General features: G+C 31.8%; 1 long non-coding RNA gene across 1 annotated transcript; it reads right to left on the reverse strand.

Moving 5' to 3' along the window:
• Positions 1–245: 245 nt before the first annotated feature.
• On the reverse strand, positions 246–806 carry LOC134233049 (uncharacterized). The gene is made up of 2 exons (XR_009984906.1): positions 714–806; positions 246–544 (listed from the first exon to the last, which is right to left on the reverse strand). It is a non-coding gene; the product is annotated as an uncharacterized LOC134233049 (long non-coding RNA).
• Positions 807–6,718: the final 5,912 nt, after the last annotated feature.

Here is a 6,718-nt window from a genome sequence, read left to right on the forward strand (position 1 = left end):
GTAGTATATCTCCGTTTACCGCTGAATATATCAAGTTTAAAATTTTTGTCCGCAGGATGGATCTAGGCAGCAATTCTTCTCAGTTTTGTACAAAAACTTGAGACGCACCGCGACAAAGGGATGGCAGCACCTGAAATTCAGCACAGCATTATACCATAAGGCTGTTTAAAGTTAATTCTACGTTTAACGTCACATCTAAAGTTCAAAACCTACGAGGGAGGGAGGAAAAAAATAAACAAACAAAATTTTCAAACAATTGTGAATTTATTCAGATTAACCTATTCAGTACATTAAAAACATTACAATTAAGTAATATGAGCATTTAATTGATATGGCACCTAATACGATTAATTTTCCTAGCAGAGTTTTTCCTTAGTATGTAAATCAATTTGAGTCCTATTGTTAGCGAAAATGTAGTCTAAGACTGAATGTGCAGGAAAGTGGCTTTTAACTAGGCCTCAGTTGTCCTTTGGACTTATATTGCCACATGTCCATGGTACCCTGGAGGCAAATGCTTCTTCTTGTGGAAATAGTTGCTCAATATCTACAATTAAAATTATTGATGGCAATATTTAAAACTGTTTATGTTGAAATATCCTCAAATTGAATTATGTCGTATTTTTTCTTAGTACTAGATCTACTAGCATTAAGTTTTGAAAGTGTGAATACTAATATTTGGACCATACTGATAGCTGTTAGATTATCTTTAATACCTTGAATTCCACACAAAGGACAGGATTCTTCATGTCTTGGAATACCTCAAACCACTTTCCTTACTCTCCTTCACTAGAAAGGCCATATCTTCGGTAAGCTTCTCCCTGCTCAAATGGTTAAGACAAGTATTATCTTTTCCAAAAATTGTAGCTATTTGTACTGGTACATGAATTATGAAGAAATCAATTATCTTACTCATTACTGTTCCTTTCGATTTTTACAGAAATTTTTTTTTAATATTAAATAAACTAAATAAGATTTAAATGATGCTTTTCACTGTATATAAATATTGGTTTTTGACACACTTTCCACTCAGTAAAAAAGTTTTTCGATTGTCTCCAAAATACAATATAAAGTTCAGCCAATAATCACGAACTGAGAGTCTGTCGGTCTGTACATGTGATTCGAAGACTGATAAAAAATCAACAAACTAGACTTTGTCATTAACTTCAATCATAAAATCATCTATTTTTTACTTACATTTATGGTCCCAAGCTCTTTAATTCACTATTTTTCTTAATAAGACACCAACTGCCTTTACTGCGACTATCAAAGCACATTTTCTGTCACTACGGGAAGCAGAATTTAGTCGCTAATTGTAGAACCAAACCGGATCGGACATACGGAATTCCGAATTGTTTGTTTTTTCCAAAGACGAATTTCTCATAAACCTACGCGCGCGGGTGACGTTAAACATAGTTTTAATTTTAGACAGCCTAAAGCTCTAGAAAAATATGCAATCCCTCAAAATTTGTGCAATGACTTTCAAAGAAATAGATCTAGAATTGACCGGGTATCAGAGCTATTGTATCCTTCAGATGTCCCTTCTTGTCTCAAGCCGATACAGTGTCATGGCGAAGGACCCCCCTTTTACAAATTCCTGGATCCGCCTAGGGGAGGAGTAGCGTTTTAGAGGAATTTCACAGAAATTTTTATTTTTAGTAACCATGACAACACCCTTCATCGAAATCACCAGAAGTGTCTGTCGAGACTGTAGCTCTGCTGGTTTGTACTTATAATAAAGGAAGAGAAAAGTAGCATTTAGGACATTTAAAGGGTCATTTTTAAAAAAAGTCCACTTTTTTGTCTTTTGATCAGAATAATAGGAAAACATTTTTTAGAGTGAAATTTTTTTTCCCGTTGGTTAATATACATGGTCATACAGCTTATAAGTTATTTTATGATCATCTCCCAGGTGTTTTATAAAAAATATTATCTGCATTCCGAGTAAAATTTAACAGTAAAACCATGTCACATTAACAAAAATGTTATAACGCGCTTATTTAAATGATAGGGAAAATATTACCCTGTGAAGATATGTACAAATTTTGCACCTCATATTAATTGAATTCATTTACGGATTAATTTAATATGATTGTTTTATTTATGCCGCCCACTAAAGACTAGTATTGTGCATTTAACATTCAGGAAGTGACATGTCCTTCCAGTTTATGTCATTCCTGTTACCAAAAAGAAAATGTTAAAATCAAAGTTATCTCACTTTCCTAGGAACTGTTTTCATGATCCACAATATATCATCATTTTCTGTTGTCTCAAGTTTATGAGCGCCATGATTTGAAAGTGAGTAAAGAAAGGGTTCAAAGGTCGATAAGTTTGTCTTATTGGTAGAGTATAGTGTAAATATGTCCTATCTGTTACCCTCATAATATGCAAGTTCTCTTTAAATTGTTTATTCTGCTAAAACAATCAGATTTACTAAGTTACAAAGAAACTGTTTCAATGTCTTGATGATGCAAAAAAAAGTACGTTATACTAAATAACCGGTGATTTATATGAGAAATGTCCATCCTGTTACTGTCATTCCTGTTAACTTTAGTATGGTAACAGTAAGGAAAACTGGACTTCATATCTTGAGTTTTAACAATAAAAACAATTACTTTTATTTTTCTAAGTAATATAAGTTTAATAACACATGTTAAAAAACTTCGTAAATCATATTGAAATAAGTTAGTGCTTCAAATAGTGCCATTATAACTTAAACATGCACTCTTGTAACAGAATGGACAAAAATTGTAACAGGAGGGACAAATTATCCTGGTATTTATATACCTATTTAAGTTTCATCATTTGTTTTTCTTAAAATTATGAAAAATTCTTAGTTTTGCAACAGCATAAAGTACCTTTCATAAACAAAAATTGAACTGATAAATATTTTAATAGCACTTTAGAATTAAATTTCGTAACAGGATGGACATAAATGTCTTTTATTGTCTCAAATTTGCCAGATTTGACAAAATCATTTTTTTTATTCTACATTTATTTCTCTTTTCCTAACCAATAAAGTTAAAAAAAGTCAATTTTTATTTAAAATGTAGATTTCATTGTCCATCCTGTTACACTGTTTTGTCCATCCTCTTACTGTTTTGTCCTTCCTGTTACCCGAGTCCTTACTGTTACCAGTATATTTTCCTAGTTTAAATTGCTTTGGCAGAGCACCTGTTTAAATAACTTTCTGTAACTGTTTATTCTTATCACAAAAATAATGTACAAGAATGTTTTTTTCAACTATAGCATATAAACATTCCGCAATAAGGCTTTTATGAAGAAAAACCCGTAGATTTTGCTTCTGTTTGGTATATGGTAGTTTGACATGCTTTTAAACGCTCATATATTAGATGAATGTAAAACATCTTGGCATTCAATGATAATTTTTTCATTTATTAACGGTATACAAAAGAAAATTTGATGAAAATTTTGAAATAGAGTTTTACAGCTCTTTTTATGAAAGTAACAGGAAGGACATTAAAGTTTAAATGACTAAAATAAAAAGTCAATATTTTTTAAAAGAAATATTTTCTTTTATGCAATGCAGTGGATTTTAGTAGTTTATTACTATATTATTCAAATAAAGTTGAAAAAATCATAGTAAAACCACTTTCATTTTTCAAAATATGTCATTCAAAAAATAGACTTTTTTTGAAAATGACCCATATATATAAACTTTACAAAAGCATAATTTAGAATAATCATCAAAATCAAAAACACAAAACTGATAATTATGTATCTCGATCAGTATAGTCTACTGGCCATGGCATGCCAAATTATATTATAATCAGACTAAAACTGTATTTGGAGTAGCTTTTTGAAAGTATTTCACAGAAATTTCCATTTTTAGTAACCAAGGCAACATCGTTCATCGAAATCAAAAACTGATATACAGAATTATGTATCTTAGTGTAGTCTTCTTGTGTGCCAAGTTATATTGAAATCAGACCAAAACTGTAGGAGGAGTAGCATTTTGAAAGTATTTCACAGAAATTTCTATTTTTAGTAACCACGGCAACACCGTTCATCGAAATCAAAAATTGATAAACAGAATTATGTATTTTAGTGTAGTCTACTTGTGTGCCAGTTTATATTGGTTTATATTGAAATCAGGCCAAAACTGTAGGAGGAGTAGCATTTTGAAAAATAAATTGTTTATAGACAGACGGACAGCTAGACAGACGGACGGACGACGGACGCATTACTATGGCATAAGCTCTTCTAGCTGGTCTCTCAAAGACTGACCAGTAGAGCTAAAAACTCAGATAGGCAAGCTTGTGCTCTATGTTTTCCGAAGAGAAAAGCATCTCAAATATGACGAGATTCCACCAGAATTGAGAAAATTCAGGAAAATGTCCTACTTCTGTACCATGTAAGATTTGAATCTATAAATTAGTGCTTGTTTTAAAGTAAGCATCATTGAAACTTCTTACATGTAACTACAAACTATAACAATTTTACTAGTGTTCTGATTTTTACATCCAATAAGGTGTACCCTATCTCGTCCTTACTACAATTATGATAAAATATATGACATTTGTTTTTGCATTTATAAATGACAATACACTAAACTGTTATCACACGTTAAATGATAAGTCATTATTTGTAATTTTGATACCCTTTCTCCTGCAATCATTTTTTGTAAACATAAAAGTTCATTTTCAAAATTTGATTAAATGACGTAAGGTCGATCACGTGCGTTTGTACTACATATATATGTATCCGGACTCTAAACCCTCTATTGTAAATTTAAGATACGAACTGATTCAAAGTATCTTTCATTGATTTAAGGAATAACTGTCTTATTTTTCGATTTCATGATGTGATCAATCGATTGGCTTGCGTGATAATTTGCATAAACGCCGAAGGCGTTTATGCATAAAATTATCAGTTCAGACAGAATCGATTGATCATCGTAGTGATTTGAAATTCCTGACAGTTATTCCTTATATTTATATGCTTTGATTCCGCCAATCCACGTGCTCCAAGCACTGCTTCTGTCTAGCTGTTTGCCCCGCCCTGCACGTGGTTTTTTTTTTTGGAACCGCGCCAATATATTGATGGGGAAATAAAGTACATTTACAATTTGTAATTTCATCTCGGACAAAGATATTGGAAATGTAAATATTCCTCAATCGGTGTTGTTTAATTCAGAAACAGGAATATTTAAACCTCTTCACATGTAAGTATACAAGACTTAGTCTATACTGTTTTATAGATTTCCTTTTAATTAATACAATGGTTTATTACACCATTGTCTTCAACTCTCCTCAATTAATCATTTGCTCCATCCATGAGTCTACAGACTCTGGGTTTTTTTTTTCGAATATAACAACAAAATATTTGGCATAAATGGCTATTTATATTAGAATGCATAACAAATTAACAAAATATGTACAAAAACTATAGAGGTATTGTGAGCAAAGAACTTAACAAATAATACCCCCGCCTCCCAAATCATTATACATGTACAGACCTGCCTACCCTTTTCATTGCAAAGGTGTAATTTCAGGGATAAAAGCGTAATCAATCATGTTTTCCTCTTTTGTTTTACTATAATACTTTATTTTCCTTCAAAACAACCGAAATTGTACATAACTAAACAAACCTGGGATAAACGTTTCTTTCTCGAATCATCTATAAGAAAAAAGCGTTGTAAAGTACCAGTATCCTTTAGCAAACTCAATTCAACCGTACATCTTTAGTGATACATATCAAATCACTTAACTAAAGGTTTGTGTCTGCATGTTTAAACAAATCGTACATTTTTACATTGTGTTTTATCTTTTCAACACTCAAATTTCTCTATATATTGTTCTAAGCAATGTTAAAATAAACTAAAATGAGCGAAGATTGCAATTTAAATTTATAGTTAACCTAAGTAGTTCCTTCTCGTTTTCGTCCGAATCTTCGCCATATCAGTTGTTACTACTTGTTATATTACCTTGTCGAAGTGGTCCTCTTTTAATTACTTTTATAAGAACTTCTTATTTCATTTCAGAAGGTCGTACTTTAAATCTAAATTTAAACGTTCATAATTGAATTTTAACCAAAATATCAAAAGCGTAAAATTAATATAAGTAGCGTAATAGCGTAATTTGATGGTAAAAAGCGGAAGAATTACGCCAAAAGCGGAAGGGTATAGGCAGGTCTGCATGTACACGTAATGGCAAAGTCCATGTTTTGGTCTAGAAAATCCGAAATAAGTGTCAGATCAAAAGTAAAATAGGAGGTGCACATATATAATAAAGAATCTGTAAAGGTATCATTAATTAAATTTCATTCAGTGGTATAAGAGGAGTTGTGGATAAGAGATTGGTACACCAGCATAACGGACGGACGCTCAGACGGATGGACGGACATCCCAAATACTATAATTAACCCCCCCCACCCCCCCCCCACCCCCGCTTTTCAAACGGGGGGCATTATTACACATTCCAATGTTTGAATGTATCTCTTAATTATACATACTCGTAATGAAAAAAAATCTGACTCCCATGATAAGTGTAGTAAAATATGTCGATTATAAAAGTAAAATTTCAATGCCAAAGTCCCTTTTTGATCGATTTGTTTGCAATTTTTTTAATATTGTAAAAAGATTTTTTTTTAAATCGTAGAGATTTCAAAATCATGCAATACATTTTCAGAGATGGAATCGGCCATGTTATCCCAGTGCAGCTTTTGTAACGTAAAGTCCACGTCATGAAAAGATGCAGTC

This window comes from Saccostrea cucullata, unplaced genomic scaffold (genome assembly GCF_032062105.1).
Source record: "Saccostrea cucullata isolate Sc308-1 unplaced genomic scaffold, CSIRO_AGI_Scuc_v1 ctg4319, whole genome shotgun sequence".
NCBI lineage: Eukaryota > Metazoa > Mollusca > Bivalvia > Ostreida > Ostreidae > Saccostrea > Saccostrea cuccullata.